This window comes from Pongo pygmaeus, chromosome 19 (assembly GCF_028885625.2).
Source record: "Pongo pygmaeus isolate AG05252 chromosome 19, NHGRI_mPonPyg2-v2.0_pri, whole genome shotgun sequence".
NCBI classification, from domain to species: domain Eukaryota; kingdom Metazoa; phylum Chordata; class Mammalia; order Primates; family Hominidae; genus Pongo; species Pongo pygmaeus.
The window spans coordinates 48,524,260-48,544,489 of record NC_072392.2 but is presented as its reverse complement, the minus strand read 5'-3'; the positions used below and the strand labels follow the sequence as shown (position 1 = coordinate 48,544,489).

At 42.2% G+C, this 20,230-nt stretch overlaps 1 protein-coding gene across 3 annotated transcripts in view; it reads left to right on the top strand.

The window, feature by feature from the left end:
• Positions 1–20,230, top strand: part of MYO1D (myosin ID) — a 376,049-nt gene that overhangs the window by 289,625 nt on the left and 66,194 nt on the right. The gene's annotated exons all lie outside the window — the stretch shown is intronic.

Below are 20,230 nucleotides of genomic sequence, written 5' to 3'. Positions count from 1 at the left end.
TAAAAGTGACTAGAATCTGGAGTATAGGGAGGGATGTTCAGGTGAGACAGGGCCATGAATTTTGTATAGAAGAAAACAGCACGAACAAATACATAAAGGAACTATTTGAAAATACATTGGGCTGGACGTGGTTGCTCATGCCTGTAGTCCCAGCACTTTGGGAGACCAAGGCAGGAGGATCACTTGATTCCAGCAGTTTGAGATCAGCCTGAGCAACATGGTGAGACCCTGTCTCTACAAAAAAATTTAAAAATTACCTGGGTATAGTGGCATACACCTGTAGTCCCAGCTACTCAGGCTGAGGCAGGGAAGGATTGCTTCAGCCCAGGAGGCTGAGGCTGTAGTGAGCTGTGACCATTCCACCGCACTCTCACCTGGGTGACAGAGCAAGACTCTATCTCAAAAAAAAGAAAAAGGGAAAGAAAAGAAAAAATAAAAAACATTGCCACTGTTCTGAAAACAGTGAGTAGTCCAGAGTGGCAAGATCACAGAGATTGTGTTGAGAGGAGTGGCAAGAACTACCAGAAAGGTATGTAGATATGACCAGATTGTCAAGGAACTTGAAGGGAATGTAAATGAGCCTGAAGTTACGCCAAAGCAGGAGGAAGTCATCAAGGAAACATGTAGAGTGAAAAGAGGGGCCAGGATGGACCCCTAGGCAATTCCTACATGTAATAAATGGGAGGTCAAAAGGCAGGAGGAGACTTAGGGGAAGTACTCTCCCAGAAAGAAGACAACAAGGTCAAATGCCTCCGCATTAAAGGATACCTAGCCCTAGAGCAGTCCCTTTGATTTGGTGACCTTTGAAAGCACCTTTTGTAAAAGCATTGAGGGTAAAAGCCAAATTGCATGCTAAAATTAATGAAAAGATTAAATGGAAGTATAGTCTGATCTTTAGAATATTATCTCTTTCTATTACAAATTCTGTTATTTCAAACTCAAAAGCTTAATTTTTTTCATACTGTACAAGTTCAGGAAACCCAGTTCTGAGGATCTGTTCTGTAGGTGAGAACCTGAAAATCTAATTGTGGGTATGTCCTAAACTCGGCCAGCTAATGCTGATTCCCAGACGAGCAGGGTTCTGAAGTTATTATTCTATCAGGTGAAAGTAGTAACCTTGTAAATGTGGGTGTTTGATCCTGAGAAGACGGGGTATAGTTTCCTAACCTTATACACATAGGGAATCTGATATGCCATGCCCCTTGGGGCCCACTGCCTATGTGACCCTCTAAGATTTGATAGCAATTTATTGGACCTCTGATGGGTTGAATAAAAGAACTTAGGACCATTAACAAAGGGAAATATTTTTACCACATAACTTATTTTGTGTATATGAGGTTTCAAAGCCATATTCTGCTACTCTCTTGTATGCAGTTTGTGCTAGCCATCTCTTATGTTTTATAAACCTGGGCATTCTAATAGCTACCTCTAAGATCTCTGTGAAATATGTTTCTGAGGCTGGGTGCGGTGGCTCACGCCTGTAATCCCAGCACTTTGGGAGGCCGAGATGGGCGAATCACAAGGTCAGGAGGTTGAGACCATCCTGGCTAACACAGTGAAACCCTGTCTCTACTAAAAATACAAAAAATTAGCCAGGCGTGGTGGCGGGTGCCTGTAGTCCCAGCTACTCAGGAGGCTGAGGCAGGAGAATGGCATGAACCCAGGAGGCGAAGCTTGCAGTGAGCCGAGATCGTGCCACTGCACTCCAGCCTGGGTGACAGAGCAAGACTCCGTCTCAAAAGAAAAAGAAAAAAAGAAATATGTTTCTGAATCTTGAAAGTTCTGTCTGTTGGATTCTTATTTATGCTCTATTTTCAACTCTTACTAGTGAAAGCTAAATCACATTCTTTTTTTTGTGACTAGACTATGACTCCTTGGTAAAAAAACTCAGTATTGCTGTTAAATGATAGCCATCTATTCAGAAGAGCAGAACTCAAACCTAAAAGCATCCTTTCTGCAAAAGGAAAGGTATAAAAATAAACATCTCAGCACCTGATGAATGTTGATTAATCATTAGACACTATATATTATCTCTGTTCTAAATCACTTATCCTGGCAGGGTGTGGTGGCTCACACCTATAGTCCCAGCACTTTGGGAGGCTGAGGTGGGAGGATCACTTGAGCCCAAGAGTTCATGACCAGCCCTGGCAATGTAGCAAGACCCAGTCTCTACAAAAAATACAAAATAAAAAATTAGGCCGGGTATGGTACCTCATGCTTTTTTTTTTTTTTTTTTTTTTCCTGAGACTGAGTCTCACTCTGTCGCCCAGGCTGGAGTGCAATGGCATGATGTCGGCTCACTGCAACCTCCGCCTCCCGGGTTCAAGTGATTCTCTTGTCTCACTCTCCTGAGTAGCTGGCATTACAGGTGCCCACCACCACACCAGGCTAATTTTTTTGTATTGTAATAGAGACAGGGTTTCATCCTGTTGCCCAGGCTGGTCTCAAACTCCTGAGCTCAGGCAATCCACCTGCCTCGCCCTCCCAAAGTGCTAGGATTACAGGCGTGAGCCACCGTGCCCAGCCTACCTCACGCTTTTAATCCTAGCACTTTGGGAGGCCAAAGCAGGAAGATCGTTTGAGCCCAGGAGTTCAAGAGCAGCCTGGGCAACAAAGCGAGACCTCATCTCTATTTGAAAAAAAGATAAACAAAAATTTAAAAATAAAAAATTAGCTGGGCATGGTGGCATGTGCCTGTAGTCCTAGCTACTTGAGAGCCTGAGGTGAGAGGATCGCTTAAGCCTGGGAAGGTCAAGGCTGCCGTGAGCTATGATCATGCCACTGCACTTCAGCCTGGGTGACAGAGCAAGAACTTGTCTCATTCATTCATTCACTCATTCATAAATAAATGACCCCTTTTAAAATGAGGCAGTAGTAAATCAAAGCTGATATTAGATTAACAAAATATGAATGTTACCACAGAAACACATTTCTTAGGCACATGGACTACCATCATATGATTTAGTCCAATTAAGGTTATTTTGATATCCTGAATAGTATGTGATACATTATTGATATGTATCACAGAATTCTCTTTAGAGTTTTGTACTGCTTTAAAAACCTTTTCACTGTCCTTTTATAACAAATTACAGTTAGATAGTCACAGTTGTCCTCAGAAATTGTCCTTGGTAGTTGACTCTAATGCAGATTCCTAAATATACTGTCCTTTGTTGCTTCTATCTTAGATAGAGAAATAAGGTCAGGAGACCCAGGTTCCTTTAAATATAAAACCTTGTAGTTTACAAACTTGCCATCAGTCATAGTGCTTAGAACCTAAATAGCAAGTGGGGCAGAGTAGCAAGCTTGCAAGTTCTCCAAAGTTCTTTGGGATAGTAGATATTTTGACATACTTCCTCTTTTTTCTCCTGACTCACCCCTGATCTACCTAAGAGTGAACTAATTTTACTCTGATTTTGTTCTTGAAGTCTACTAATGGATTCCCTTTAATAGGTAAAAGGAGTCAAATATACAGCTTTTAGTGGTTTTGAGGTTCCTGTGGTTTTGCGTCTTCACTGTTGTCACATCTCTTAAATGAGGGCATTGATTGACACACACCAAAACAAAAAGATTCTCCCTCAACAACAAGCATACTAGGAACTACCTTTTAAAAGCCCGTGTTTTCTTTTCTGTTGCCATGGAATGCTATCCCCTGCAGGTTGATTGCCACTACAGGTAGTTGAGCAAAGAATCATCTTGGTAATTCTGGAGTCTGTATGATGAATCTATTTCTGACCCATCAATCTAGCAGTCATTTCTCTCATGGGCAGGATCCAAGCAAACTCCAAAGAGAAGAAGCATGAGCCATTAAAACATAATGGAGTGAAAACAAAGTTAGGAGAAACACACCCCAGAGGGAATGGGGGGTGAAGTCCATGGGATTCGCTGCATAAAATGGAAACAGGAGCAGATAGAGAACTCACTATGCATCTGATAGGACTAAGATAATAAGGTGGGTATCCATAAGTCACCCCAGAAAATCTCTTTCCTTGTACTATATAATCACACCACATGGAAAATTTTATTTAACCAAGCAAAATTTATTGTGGATGTAATGAACTTTCAATAAAGCCTCACTAATTTCAATTTTACTCTTTCAAAATTTTCATCAGTAAATTAAAGGATACAAAAGAAATCAAATGTAAGGCTTTGTAGCCTGAGGCTGCTGCCTAATGATTTTTTAATGGATTGAGCTATATACAGACAAGGTAAATCAAAGGTCCTCGGATTGGAGCTACAGAAAGTAGGAAGAACGTTTGGCTGGGCCAAAAGGAGCCTTATTTAAATACCTGCTAATAATTTGAGTTTTACTCTAGAATGTTTTTATCATGCTTAGTATTATGTGAAACAGTACATAAATTTGGGATTCTTTCATCAAAATTAGTGCTTTAGGTTTGATTTCTGTATATCATTTCATTGCTTTTATTAATAACAATAATACTTCCGATACTTCCTATCAGCTCCCACGATTATGTCAATAACTTTACATAAACTATCTTATTTATCCTTCAAAGTCACTGTATTACAAGGTAGACATATTTATCCTCATTTTACAAATGAAGAACCCGGAGTTCAGAGCATATAAATGATATGTCCAGGGTCATACAGCTAGCAAGTGGCAAGCACAAACAGATTCAAACCCAGTTTTTCTGACTTCAAAGCTCGTGATCCCTGCAAACCACTGTTTTAGATGTTAGGAGTAGGGAACCCACACAGCTCGCCAGGGATATGCTTCTTGACTTTGAGAGGGCTTCAGCTGCACCTCGTGTGCCTTTACTTTTATTTTCTCAATCTGTGTAGTGAGCCCACACTCAGAAGTGCCAGGCTCTCTTTCTAGATAAGTTAGGTGCCAAAGATACAGCAATAAGCAAGATACTATTTCTTACCACACTGAATTTTCAAATGAATAATTGAAAGCAAGTACAATGGTGATGAGCAGCATGAAGGAGAACTAAATGCTGTGATTAAGAAGTTTACTAAGAAAATGATTAGGAAAAGAAGACTTGCAGAAAGACAATTAGCCTGATTTGGAGAAGAATTTGTGGAGATGCTATTTATATTTGAAAGAAAGAAAACTGAATTTCTTTACTCAACATACTATAATTCAAACTAACCCACTTAATTTAAATTAGCTAGCTTTACAAAATTTCATCTTGGGTGCATCAATCTGGATAGTCTTTGCTAATAGTGATATAACTGTGCACATGTATGTGAATTCTCTTCACTTATACTAGATGCTAAAAGACAAGCTTCTGTAAAGTATGGAGAGATAAGTATTGTCCACCTATAACTCTATTCCCAGCCAAAGTATCAGTCAGGTATAAAGTTAAAAATAAACACGGGATAAAATATGGTCAGAGACCGGGCACAGTAGCTCACACTTGTAATCCCAGCACTTTAGGAGACTGAGGTGGAAGGCTCGCTTGAGGCCAGGAGTTCAAGACCAGCCTGGGGAATATAAGGAGGCCCTATCTCTACGAAATAAAAAATAAATAAATTAGCCGAAAGTGGTGGCACATGCCTGTCATCCCATCTACTCAGGAAGCTGAGGTGGGAGGATTGCTTGAGCCCAGGAGTTCGAGGCTGCAGTGTGCAGTGATCACACCACTGCACTCCAGCCTGGGTAACAGACCAAAACCTTCCCTCAAAAATAAAAACAACAACAACAGCACAGTCAGAGCCTTTCACACACACTCTTTCCTATGAAGTTTCCTGAGGATATATTCCAGCAAAGTAAGGTAATAAAACAGGAAAGAAGAAGACATGAGAGTCAAAGGTAGCAGATCCAAATCAAGAGAGAAATAGAGTGGCAGCTGTGATACAGACTGACAGAGCAAGAAGACACGGGGCTCTGATGATTGGTACCTGTGAAATGCGGGGATTCAAGGGATTTTATTCAATTCTAGACCATGGAAGAGAAAAAGCAATTGTAAGTTCCAAGAAAGAAAATAGAACATATTTGGGGACATTACTTAAATAGTGAATAATAATTATAGGTTTGCAGGAATAAAACATTGTTTGATTTCCAACTTTTAGAATTAATCTTAACCAAAGTATAGAAGCCTTAATTAAGGCTACAGAACACCGAGTTGATAATAGTCAATATTTTTTCAGTGCCTTGTATGTGCCACACATAGAAGGTGATTGGGATACAGGCAGTGAACGAAACATTTCTTAAAGGGCTCTTATTCTAGAAAGGGGTATGAACGCTAAGTAAGTACAAATAAGATAATGTCTGTAGTGCTGTGAAGAAGCTGAAATAGGGTAACATGAAAGAGCATAGCTAGGGAGAAGAGGTTGCTTTTGCTAACATGGAAAGCCTGTCAGAGAGTGACCCTTCAGTTAGGATTTGAATGACGAGAAGAAGGAGAAGATCTGAGATGTTACCAAGCAGAAAAGTAAAGGCCCTAAAATGGAAATTAGCTTGTGACAGTGGAACGATAAGTGCCTGTGTTGCTGGAGCAGAGTGAATGAGGGGAAGAGTATAGGAGCTGGAAGTTAGAGATCACCCAGGCCAGATCATTGAAGGCCTCGCGGATAATGATAAGGGGATTTTAATAAGAGATTTTTTAGCAAAGGGAGTGATGTGGTCTGATTTATATTTCTGAAAAATCACTCTGGCCATTTTGTGGAGGGTGGATTATAGCAAGACAAGAGGGTGGCTGGTCCTAAAATTAGAAGACAGTGGCTTGTACTAACATTTTAGCCATGGAGATGGTGAAATATATTTGGAGGTAGAAATGACAGGACTTATGTGGGCGAAAGGGAAAGAGAGGATTTGTTTGTGGCTGGAGCATCTGGGTAGATGGAGTAGCACTGGCTGAGAGTGGGGTACTTGGGAAAGGAGCATCTTTAGGAGGTGAAATCCAGAGATCAGTGTTGGAGATGTCACAAAGGAAGCAGCCTCAGCCTCTGGTGTAGAAGTATAGCCGGTGGGAGGTGGGCGAGGGGGAGTAGAAGTGCTGGAAGGAAGGTGGAGATACTGGCATCAGCACCTTAGAAAACGGGAAATACAGAGAGAGTTTCTTGTTGATGGAACAAAAATAAAGGATACATATATTATTTAATGTGGTCAAGAAGTAATACAACTATTGATGAAATTACAAATGAGGAGGAGAGCAGGGGTTATCAGTGATATGAACCTAGATCTGTTGTAAAAGGAAGTCAGTGGATATATATCAAGTTGATAATTTCAGATAAATTGAAGTTGATAAATTCAGAAAGGTAATATCAGCCTGTTATTTAGTGTTTGGAGTTCACCATAAAAAGAGCTAAAAGTAGAAGCAATTTAAAGCAAGCACAAAAGAACCAGCAGTGGGTTAAGAGACTGTTGCTTTTCATTTTTTTCAGTCCTCTCTGCATGGGTTACTTTGCTAGAGTAAAATGGTAATATTCTTAATTGCCTCGACAAAATCAGATTTTCTGGATGTGAAAAAGAAGTGATTTTGGATTTCCCAAAATTAATTGAACAGAGGAGAGAGAGTTTGAAAGTCTTATTTCTTCAATATACTACCAAGAAGTTTTCATTTTAAAATATGCTAGAAAGTGGCAGTAGATATGCTACCAAGTGTCCAAAGAAATGGCTACTTCCTTTCTTGACTTATAGAAGTTTCCACCCTTTTAATTTAAACCCAATTCTGGGTCCTCTGCTACCTTCTGGAGAACAAGGAATTATCAACCCGACCCCACCAGAATTTACAGTTTTTCTAGGCCATATGGCAAATGTGGTGGAATTGCAAGTTCCAGGAAAGGAGGAAAGGCTTGATACAGGGAACAGCCCAGGGGAGCAGAGGAAAGGCAGCAGCAGGAATAGATGCTTGGAAACTTCCAGTGGAGGGAGGGCCAGAGGCGGGGTTGCCAGGGTTAAAAACCAGAAGAGTGTGGTTTTTGACCACTTACCAACCAATGAGGTTTTCTTTACCCGTTCGTTTGCCTGCTTCCACGCCCCACTCCCCCACACCTCCTCTTCCCTCCTGGCCACCCTGCATCCTCTCAGCCCAGCAAGCCCCACACATACTTCCCGCTGATTCACCTACTCTAGCACCAGTGGTAGAAACACCCTTTAAGGTCTCTCTTCCAAGGGCCCTTCTGTGCATTTGTATTTACTTTTCCCTCCACCCACCCATCTTGTGATTTCTGAGTCCCCTTTTGCCCAGCACTCTCCCTCCAGCACCCTTTCCTCATGGGAGCCAGCCCTTTCATAGCCTCAAATGGAACTAATCTGTCACTTCTTTCTCTTACTTTCTATTCCTGACAACAGACATGTGTGCTTGGTGACTTAGATTCATATCTATAGCATTAATAGACACCTTTAGGATATGCATTTTAGAAACAGGAATGTAGTGTTAAGTTTCCTGTCTTAGAACCCAGAACTTGGCATTGTAGAATCCATCTGTGCAGATCAATCATATCAAACTGGGATGTCACTGAGTTTTTAGAGGTTTGTGAACTTTACAAGTGTCGCTTTGAAAGGAGCTTTGAAAGCATGAAGAATGTTTGTTAGAAGAGCCTTAAAAAGTGTAATAACCGGCCAGGCACTGTGGCTCACGCCTGTAATCCCAGCACTTTGGGAGGCCCAGGCAGGCAGATCAGGAGGTCAGGAGATCGAGACCATCCTGGCTAACACAGTGAAACCCCGTCTCTACTAAAAATACAAAAAAATTAGCCAGGTGTGGTGGCGGGCGCCTGTAGTCCCAGCTACTTGGGAGGCTGAGGCAGGAGAATGGCATGAACCCGGAAGGCGGAGCTTGCAGTGAGCCGAGATCACGCCACTGCGCTCCAGCCTGGGCGACAGAGCGAGACTCCGTCTCAAAAAAAATTTTTTTAAATGTGGTAACCTTGGCTTACCATGCATGAGGGTTGATAGGAGGAAACTATCCTGTACCCATTCTACAACCAAGGAAGTTTGATTAAATGTAAGGACAAATTTTTGACTGTCAGAGACTGATGACATGATAACTCCTTGAGGGCCCTCTGGTTCTGGGTTCCACTATCTCTTACAGGCAATTGGTGAGGGTGAGGCATCGTGAGACTCTGAGGCTGGAAGGAACTTAAGAGATTCCAGCCAATTCAGCACAGTGGTCAGACTTAAACAGAACTCATCCCTAACTGCTCAGTTACTGCTCTGTTTGTAAAGACCAGCAGAGGAATATATTCCACAGTTCCCTTGGTGATTTATTTAATGATCTTAAACTTCCTGCTCAGGAAACTTGGTCCTATTTCTAATCAAAACTGCATCTGCTGTGGTTTCTTCTAGTTCTCAGAGACTGTGGGAAGCAGCTGTCCCCATCTAGTGACTCACCCTGTGATACCTTCACACACTCATCCTCTAACCTTTTATCTGTCCTTTATTCCCGGATCTTATTTTCTGACTCTTTAATATATTCAAGTTATACATGCTAAAGATCAGCAACAGTTCAAAAGCTCTCGGAGCAGGATGACTACTGTGTTGCGTTTACTTTCTCACTCTGTAAAGCAACTGGAAATTCAGATTTAATTAGAGAGGAGAGTTACCAATCATTGCTCATCTCTCCGAGACTAATGCTTTGGGAGAGAAAAGGCATTATGGAGGCAGGGAATTCACACTCCTGGGCGTGTCCCATTGCTCATCCAGTGGGAGGTGATGGTTCCCAGTCTCAGTCTAGGGCACTTCCTTTCACTTCCCCTGGGTGTTCACCATTGTGAGGAACAGGTTAGATGGGGAAGAGCTGCACAAGAATTTCACACAGTGCCTTTTCTGTGGCAGATACCATTACAGAATTGGTCATGCAGGTCTCAGAGCACCACACGCAAGTTAAAATACAAGAGGCCTATGCACCCTTGGGCCCAGTGCACCTGCAAACACTTCCTCGATTAGTCAGCGCTTAGCTGACTTAGTGTCTTGGCCTAGAGCAATACTATCCCCAATTAACAATGGAAGTGAAATATGCCCATCGCTGTCTTCACCCAGAGAAAACAGATTGCTCATATATTACTTCTTCCATACACTCACATGGAGATCAGCTGAAGTTTCTATGACACCGGGACAGTCAGCAGCTCTGCCATAAAACATTTTAGTCATAAACATTTATTTATAACACAGACCTCAATGTATTTATTTAAAAGGCACCAGATTATCTAGTCGTGGGATTTATTTATTATCAACTGACAGTTTCTGAACACGAAGGATGTACAAAACACTCCTCTACATATTGGGGGGTAGCCGCAAGGATGACTTAAACCCCCCAACCTCAAGGAGTTCCCAGTCTAGAGAGGGCAATACACATAAAAACAAATGATGACTGTGTCCAGTCAAGGTGCATAGGAGCATAGAGGCTGGACCTGTAATTCCAGAGAGTAGGTGCAACTGCTCTTCGAGCTGCTCTGGAGGTGTGTGCACTCACTCTTCCAGAAGAGAAGCTGGAAGGGCTGAGGTCTGGGACAGAAAGCACGGAAAGGGCAGATCCCTCTCAGAGGCTGATCTGGGTGGGGAAGAGTCAGAAAATGTGGGTTCAGTTCAGATTGCCAAGGACCTTCTATTCCATGTGAGGTGACCGCAGATCCCAGTTTCCCGAGGTTTATGTCTGTTGCTCCAACATAATCATCAATAGAGCTGCGTCCTTTAACTCTCAAGAGTGTCCCAGATAGATGATAAGTCCCACAAACACCTGACTTATACAGCTGTGCAAAGGGGGTTGATAGGTTATATAAATCGAATGAATGAATCAGATATGTGTCCTGGAAAGATAACTCCAGCGGCCATGAGAAAAACAGTTTGCAAAGGGATGAGACTAGAGATGGAATCTCTCCATACAGAGAGAAGTAGAATGAGACATACTTGCCTTGAAAACTAACCATATTCTAAACACAGACTTGCCTAAATGTTGGTTATAAGATTGTCTCTGTTTCCAATGACAATTTTTTGAACTGTGTCAAGTTGCGTAGATGTTCTGAATGTCTTTTAAGTTCTCAGCAATTTTCAGAAATAATGCTAGCTGCCTGACACCAGCCTTTTTTTTTTTTTTTTTTTTTTTTGTAATAACGCAGAAAGATAAAGAGGATTCTGATAACTACTTGGGGGAAAAAATCTCAAGACTCTTTTGGGAAAAAGGACTTAATGTTGCAGAGGAGCTCTGATCACCCAGGTTTGGTGCAGAAGTTTGCGTGACCTTTTTCTAGGAAGCTGCTGCTAACCATTATTGCAGCATACCTTTTGCATTGTTTTGCTAGTCTTGCAAACAGGTTTCACCAAGCCACCCACACTTCCCAGCCATCTTTTCTGAAACTACTGAATGCACCTCTGAGATGGATTGGGGTGTAGTCTCCAAGGCACAAAGCTGAGTTAATTGGACGTGGAGACTGAACTTGTAACAGTGGGCTTGTTAGCACCACTGAACTACCCAGACACAGCCTCAATGATGCAAGGCACTTTTGGTAAGATGCTTCCTGTAGGTGTCCTTCTGTGCACATATGCTGCCTTCTTCCAGGGCTACTTGGACTTGATGACTAAGAATGATGAAAGAATGAGACCCCACAGTGGCCAAGTCATCCTGAAGGGGCTGGCCATGGCTGAAGCCCAAATTCTTAGCATGTTCATGCTTGAGAAGCAACACAGCACAGGGCAGACAAAGAGTACAAGGTTTGGAGTGAGATTGGTCTGTGTTTAAGTCCATCCCTGCTACTTACTAGACAGGAGACATCAGATGTTACTTAACCTTTGTGTACCTTATTTCCTTCCCAGGATTGTGACGACAACGCCTGCTGTACCTGGTGGTTGGGTTTGTGTTAACCTAGCCAAACCTCCAGCACAGGTGTGGCACATGTAGGTGCTTAGTTGACGGTGGCTAATTTTATTACTGTTGTCATCGTGACTATTACAGAATAGGTTCTGTTTAAATACATTCATTCGCTGAGTCAACATCTATTTCTTGAGCGCCTGTCACTTGCTGAGCAGTGTTCTCTGCCCTAGGGATATAGCCATGAACAGGATAAACAAGGTTCCTGTCCTCAGGATGCTTAGACAAATGCTCTAATTCAGCTCTTCTTTTTTCATTTCCTGCTCAATTTATTGACTTCTGCCACCCCTTCATTTGTTGCCCTTTCCTAGCATCCTCTACCTTCAGCCAGAAACCCCTGTTTTCTCAGTAGCTTTGTCCTGTTAATATCCGAGAGGCCGGCAGCCGCATCATCTGCTCCTTTTTGATTTCCTCCATTCTGTGAACATGGATGGAGCACAGGCTTTGGAATCAACTGTCCTGCCCTCAGTCCCAGCTCTGCCGCTCCCCACCTCGGATGCAGAGGCTCCCATTCCTCTGTTGGAAAGATCACACAGATGTGTCTCAGAGGCTTGGTACAGTGCCTGCCTGATTTGGTTAAAAAGAAGCTTAAAAGAGAAAGACCAAAGAGGGAAGCTTTTACAAGTTGATTTTTAAAGCTTTGGAACTTTGTGTTTGAGGCTTCAAACAGATAACTAATTAAGTTCTTAGAAGTACTCCCTGTGATTCAGACAACAACCGTAACTACTGTCATGTTACTACTATTAATTGATTCTATTTGGTTCCAATTACACGGGTCAAAAAATGTTTTCCCAACTGTGGTTGGACTCAGTTGACTTTCAAATCATATCACTCCTCTCCTTCAGTGGCTACTCAAGATCAGGTCTGAGGTCATTCCCACAGCCTACACGATGTGGCCCCACCTCCTCACTCTGCGTTTTCCTGCACTTACCTGCAGGCTTACCTGCAGGCCACACCAGCTTTCCTTGGCTTCCTCAAGGAAAGCCCCTCACTGCCTCCCTCAGAGACAGCTCCGGTGCCGTGCCCTGTGCCAGGAATGCTGTTCCTAACTTCTTCCCCAAGCCCCCACGCATCTTCCAGGTTTCAGCTTAAATGCTACTTTCCCAAAGAAGCCTTTTCCTGACCCTCTCCTCAAACAAGTCTAAGTCCTCGTGTTAGTGTCATCTAATAGCACGCTGGTTTTCTCCTTCATAACACCACAGTTGTATTTAGTTTTTGTATACTTTTTTTTATTTAACATCTGTCACTTTCAGGGGGTTATAAGGAGTACATGAGGGGAGGACCGTGTCTACCTACCAGTCTAGAAGCTCAGGAACTATGTGTTGAATGAATATATAGGAAGCTGTAGATGGATTTCTTATCACTGCATGTATTCAATCTTAGCTAGAAACACACTCTGAAGGCCAGGCGGGGTGGCTCACATCTGTAATCCCAGCACTTTGGGAGGCTGAGGTGGGTGGATCACCTGAGGTCAGGAGTTCAAGACCAGCCTGACCAACATGGCGAAACCCTGTTTCTACGAAAAATACAAAAAAAAAAATTAGCCACACCTGGTGGCACGCACCTGTAGTCCCAGCTACTTGGGAGGCTGAGGCAGTAGAATCACTTGAACCTGGGAGGGGTTGCAGTGAGGCAAGATCTCGCCACTGCACTCCAGCCTGAGCCACAGATGGAGACTCTGTCTCAAAAAAAAAAAAACAAAAAAACACACACACTCTGAAACAGGTGTGTGGAATTGACCTTCAGATCTGGACTTCCTGTTCAGATGCCAGTGGTAACAAAGTCATTACTTGATAATGTCTACTGATGGCCATGACCTAGCTCAGTTCAGTCCTGAGTAGATGGGCATTCACAGCAGACACACTGTCACCGGCCATATGAAGACTTGCCATTCTTAAGAGCAGAGGTGACAAAGCAGATGATCGAGGGCTAAGGGCTGAATAGATTCCAGAATCTGAGCAGCCACTCTCACCAGGTCATATCTCCAGGGTCCAGAGGTGAGGTTTTAGGGGGATGGAGGTGGGAGCTGCATCATAAAAGTGAGTGGTGCCAGGGTGCCTTCCGTTGCTACAAGGAAGAACCCTATCTTTAAGGAGCAGTTTTCCCACATGAAGGTATTTTCTTCAGGCTGGGTGTGGTGGCTCACGCCTGTAATCCCAGCACTTTGGGAGGCTGAAGAGGCGGATCACCTGAGGTCAGAAGTTCAAGACCAGTCTGGCCAATATGGTGAAACCTTGTCTGTACTAAAAATACAAAAATTAGCCGGGTATGGTGGTGAACACCTGTAGTCCCAGCTACTCCGGAAGCTGAGGCAAGAGAATCACTTGAACCTGGGAGGCAGAGGTTGCAGTGAGCTGAGATTGCGCCACTACACTCCAGCCTGGGTGACAGAGCAAGACTCCGTCCCCAAAAAAAAAAAAAAAAAGTATTTTCTTTTTCTTTATAATGAAATTATGTCTAGTTGTATGCATTATGAAGCAGGAAGAGTTATCATCAAGGGTGATGGACTGTTTTACGTAATTGTGAGATGGGGGGTATGCTGTTTCTAGAATTAACAGATTGACCTTTGTAACAGTGACCACAAAACGCAGACAGGCCCAATGGGGATTTGTTCCTATACTCTCCCCTGTAAACGCCACATGGCTTGGAGCCTCAGTTGACGCCTTAGAGTCAGGGTTAAAGGTGCAGCTATGTGGAAGGGCTTCCAGCTCTTTGTTATGTCTTGTGCTCACTGCTGCTTTCCCACTTACTTTGTAGTTGTCTGTCTACTTAGTCCATCTCCCCCGTTAAACCACAAGTTCATTGAGAACAGGGACCATATCATAAATATATTTGACTCATCCCTAGCACCTAGCACAGGAAACACTAAATAAATACCGAAAGAGGGAAGGAAAGAAAGCAGGTAGGTCAGTAGGCTCTGGTTGAGGGAAGGGAGGGTGTGGGATTCACCCTGGGCTGTACACTATGCTCCAGCACTGACTGTAAAGCCACTTCATAATTGCTAAGTAGAGGGTGTCGGCTTAGAAAGGAAAGGGACCACGTGCTGACCAATATTTTCCCAGGTGACTCTGTGAAGGAAGCTGAATGTCAGCTTCACATCCAGACTTGTGTAATTAGAAACTTCAGAGGGAGGGTAAAGAAAATCTGCCTACTAGTTGACAGCCCCCTTCTCAGCCCATATGGACCAACTCATGAAGGGGAAGAAGCAGAGGGCATGAAGATCCATTCCCGGGTTAGCCTGGGCTCTGCTTACTGCCCCCAGGCAGGGCTCCAGCACCTGCAGGCCAGGGACTCCACAGGGGTCTTGGGAAGCCACTATTGCAAAACAGAAATACTTCTGTACATTACCTGCTAATTGTCAATGGGCAGGTTGGAGGCAGCAAACTGGCTTCTGGACCCCTACAGATAAATTTCAGCAAAGAGATTTTAATCAATTGTTGATGGATCTCACTGTCTCCTGCTACTTGCATATTCCCTTACAGCCTTTAGCCCAGCAAGAATTGTAGTAAACCAAGATCAGCATCATACTGAATCAAAAGGGGTTTAAGAAACTAAATACACTAAGTCAAATGTTTTAGTAGCTTATCTTAAACCAATATGTAGCAGTTTGAGGTGTGATTTAATGCCACATGTGCAGCGAAGGGACAGGGTGAGGAATGAGGAAGCCAAGCGACTGTTCAGCTCCTCCTCATGAAGTAGAACTCAGTGTACTGTTGATGGCTCCATTTGAAATGAAGTTGAACTTCTGTTTTTCCAAATGTTTGTTAACTATTTGTATGTCTTTTTATTGTCCGTTTTCATTGCAATTACAGTTCTCCCACTGACGTTAAGATGCAGGTGCTGAGGCACACACAGATCAATCTCATCCTCCATCAATGCATTTATATATTTAGAAATCACCGTAATTGCAGGCTGGGTGCGGTGGCTCACGCCTGTAATCCCAGCACTTTGGGAGGCTGAGGCGGGTGAATCACTTGAGGTCAGGAGTTCGAGACCAGCCTGGCCAACATGGTTTGAAACCCCATCTCTACTAAAAATGCAAAAAAGAAATTAGCTGGGCACAGTGGTGCGTGTCTGTAATCCCAGCTACTCAGGAGGCTGAGGCAAGAGAATCACTGGAACCCGGGAGGCAGAGGTTGCCGTGAGCCAAGATTGTGCCACTGCACTCCAGCCTGGGCAACAGAGCAAGACTCTGTCTCAAAAAAAAAAAAGAAAAGAAAAGAAAAGAAAAAAAAGAGCTGCAATTGCAAAGAAAACGGAAAATAACAACATGTACAAATAGTTAACAAACATTTAGAAAAACAGAAGCTCAACTTCATGAATAATCAAAGATATCTTAACAAAACAATGAGATACTATTTTTCCTTCAAGTCAGTATAATTTATTTTGATAATAGTCTACATTCACAAGAATGCAGTAAGATTCTGCATTGATATATTGCTGCTGAGAGGTAATTGATATAAATCTAGAAAACCATTTGAAAGTATGAACTGTCTTTCAAATGCCCCTCCCTTTAAAAAGACAAAGGAAATACCGTAAAATGTTAATCATAATTATTTCTAGGGTCATGTTGTATATTTAGAATTAAAGGGAAAAAATAACATTACTAATATTTTAATGCTCACATCATTTTCCCTAACAATCTCCTTTTAAGAAATATCCTGTCCGGGCGTGGTGGCTCACGCCTGTAATCCCAGCACTTTGGGAGGTGAGGCAGGAGGATCACTTGAGGCCAGCCTGGGCAACATAGCAGAACCTCGTCTCTACAAAAAATTTCAAAATTAGCTGGGCCTGGTGGCATGCACCTGTAGTCCTAGCTACTCATGAGGCTGAGGTGGAAGAATCACTTGAGCCCAGGAGGTCAAGGCTGCAGTGAGCCATGATCACACCATTGCATTCTAGCCTGGGCAACAGAGCAAGACCCTATCTCAAAAAAATTAAAAATTTAAAAGGAAAGAAATATCCTAAGAAAATAATCAGAAATATGGGCACAATTTTATATGTAAAGATCCATAGGTAAGTTATTTATAAATAGTGAAAAACTGGAAACAGTCTAAATGATTAAAGAATATCTAAATAATGATATGAAATTATGAAATGATGAAATTTTTTGCAGCTTACCTTTACAAACTTTTTGATGTCAAAGGAAAGGAAAGTGCTTATGATAAAATAAGTTTTTTTATGTGTGTAATATTATATTCTGATTGTGGTCACAATTTCAAAAAAATGTTCATTGAAAGAACGAGTGTACCAGCCTGGGCAACATGGCAATACCCATTTCTACAAAAAATACAAAAACTTACTTAGCCCAGCATGGTGGCATGCACCTGTAGTCCCAGCTCCTCAGGTGGCTTGAGATGGGAGGATGGCTTAAACCCAGGAGGCCAAGACTGCAGTGAGCTGTGATTGTGCCACTGTACTGCAGCCCGGGCGACACAGCAAGACCCCTGTCTCCAAAAAAAAAGAAGAGAGAGAAGAAAATATGCCAAAATGGTTTATGCTGAGTGCTTTTGTTTTTACTGCTTTGAACTTTTCTGTGTTTTCCAGCTTTACTTCAGTGAGGACATATTGCTTGATAATCACAGAAAATTTTTAACTCTTTATAGCAAAAGTTAATTACTAAAAGGATATGTAAAATATGTTTCTATGTTAATATGTCAAAATATTAACAGTGGTTCTCTCTCTAGATGAAGAGATGGTATTATGGATAAAATTTGATTTCTTTATAGCTTTTTGTCACTTTCCAAATTTTCTTTTTTTTTTTTTTTGAGACAGAGTCTCGCTCTTTCTCCAGGCTGGAGTGCAGTGGCGCGATCTCGGCTCACTGCAACCTCCTCCTCCTGGGTTCAAGCGATTCTCCTGCCTCAGCCTCCCAAGTAGCTGGGACTACAGGCGCACACCACCATGCCCAGCTAATTTTTCGTATTTTTAGTAGAGACGGGTTTTCACCATGTTCGCCAGGATGTTCTTGATCTCCTGACCTCATGATCTGCCTGCCTTGGCCTCTCAAAGTGCTGGGATTACAGGCATGAGCCACCACACCCAGCCACTTTCCAAATTTTCTACAATAAACATGTATGATTTTAGAATTTAAAAAAAAGGAGAGAGTTGGAAAAAAATTGAAGCAAAAAAAAGAACTTATAAATGTAGAATTTGTAATGGGACTGAGTTAGTGATGGATGTTATAAGTGCCGGTTTACTCTTACACATTTTCAAAAACATACCTCTCTTTGAAAGATTCACCAGCTAGGCTGGGCGTTGTGGCTCACACCTGCAATGCCAGACTTTGGAAGGTTGAGGCGGGTGGATCACCTGAGGTCAGGAGTTCAAGACTAGCCTGGCCAACATGGTGAAACCCTGTCTCTACTAAAAATACAAAAATTAGCTGGGCGTGGTGGCAGGTGCCTGTAATCCTAGCTACTCAGGAGGTTGAGGCAGGAGAATCACTTGAACCCCGGAGGCAGAGGTAGCAGTGAATCGAGATCACACCATTGCACTCCAGCCTGGGCAGCAAGAGCAAGACTCTCAAAAAAAAAAAAAAAAAAAAGCCATGCATAGTGGCTCATGCCTGTAATCCCAGCACTTTGGGAGGCCAAGGCGGGCAGATCACGAGATCTGGAGCTTAAGCCAGCCTGAATAACATGATGAAACCCCGTCTCTACTAAAAATACAAAAATTAACTGGGAATGGTGGCACACGCCTGTAATCCCAGCTACTCAGTAGGCTGAGGCAGGAGAATCGCTTGAACCCGAGAGGCGGAGGTTGCAGTGAGTTGAGATTACGCAACTGCACTCCAACCTGGGCGACAGAGCAAGACTCCATCTCAAAAAAAAAAAAAAAAAAAAAAAGATTCACCAGCTAATCTTGAGTCAGAATTTTTAACTTTAGGTATAAAAGTTATATATATATATATTTTGGTTGTCTCCAGGTATTACTTTTTTTTACTTAAATATCTCCATAACATACATTTCTTTCTTGCAGTAACTTTTGTGGACTACTACTGTCTCTTTTGGCTTCGTCTCAGTAGTACTTAAACTCTAGAAACTGTATCTCTGATGACCTGCCATAGTCCTATGAATCAATTACCATATTTATTCAAAAAGAAGAGACTAGCTTATTCTTCAGAATAGTATTTTAACACCAGGCATATACAGCTTGTCACAAACACTTTTTCCTTTTTTTTTTTTTTTTTTTTTTGAGATGGAGTCTTATTCTGTCGCCCAGGCTGGAGTGCAGTGGTGCAATCTTGGGTCACTGCAACCTCTGCCTCCCAGGTTCAAGCAGTTCTCCTGCCTCGGCCTCCTGAGTAGCTGGGATTACAGGCGCACGCCACCACACCTGGCTAATTTTGTATTTTTGGTAGAGATGGGGGTTTCACCATGTTGGTCAGGCTGGTCTTGAACTCCTGACCTCGTGATCTGCCCGCCTTTGCCTCCCAAAGTGCTGGGATTACAGGCGTGAGCCACCACACCTGGCACAGTTTTTATGCAGTTGGATGAGAGTTTCTATAGGATAACTACTGTGTCACTGCATTACAATACCATAGCATTGACAAATATAGACAGTGACACTAAAGAGTCAAGAAATACTTCATTTAAAGGTCTGTGGCTGGGAATGGATATAATTGATTTAAATTACAAAAAAAATGATAGATATCAATAGAAAGAGAAGTTAAAGATAGTAAAACGTATTAGGATGGAAATGATCAAATGTGATAAAAAGATAATGGTAACAAAGTGCTAAAAGTGTTCAATTTAGGCAAATTAAATTTAACAGAGTTTAATTGAGCAAAGAATGATTCACAAATCAGGCCGCCTCCGGAACCAGAATAGATTCAGAACGACTCTGGGGCTGCCACATGGTCAGATAACGTTTATGGACAGAAAAAGAAAGTGAGTATAGAAAACAGAAGTAACCTACAGAAGCAGCTGGATTGGCTACAGCTGAGGATGTGCCTTATTTGAACTTGGCTTGAACAGCTGAACACCTGTGATTGGCTGAAACTCAGCTGAAACTCAAGTGATTGAGTGAGACTCAGCTCTGAGTTTCAAGAGTAGATTATGGTCTGCTCACACATCCAGTTAGGTTACAGGTCATTATGTGTGGAGAAACCTTTAGTCCAAACTTAAAATATGTAAGGAGGCAACATTAAGCTAAACTTAATTTAAGAAAAGTATATGAGAAAAATAAATTGTGCTTCAGAAAACAGTTGAGATCCCTATTGTATATGGATTACAAACCCTTTTTTATACAAGCTTTTCTTTAAAGAACATGCCCCAACAAGCAAAGTTCAGGAAATTTAAGATCCAATTCAGTAATTTAGAAGCCCTTGAAAGACAATTTGGTTCATATTGCACACACACAAGCACACGTTCTGAGATACTTAGTAAACACATGCAGATAATAATAAAAATAGTTAACATTTGTCTAGTCTTTAGTCTGTGCTAGGCTATATTGAA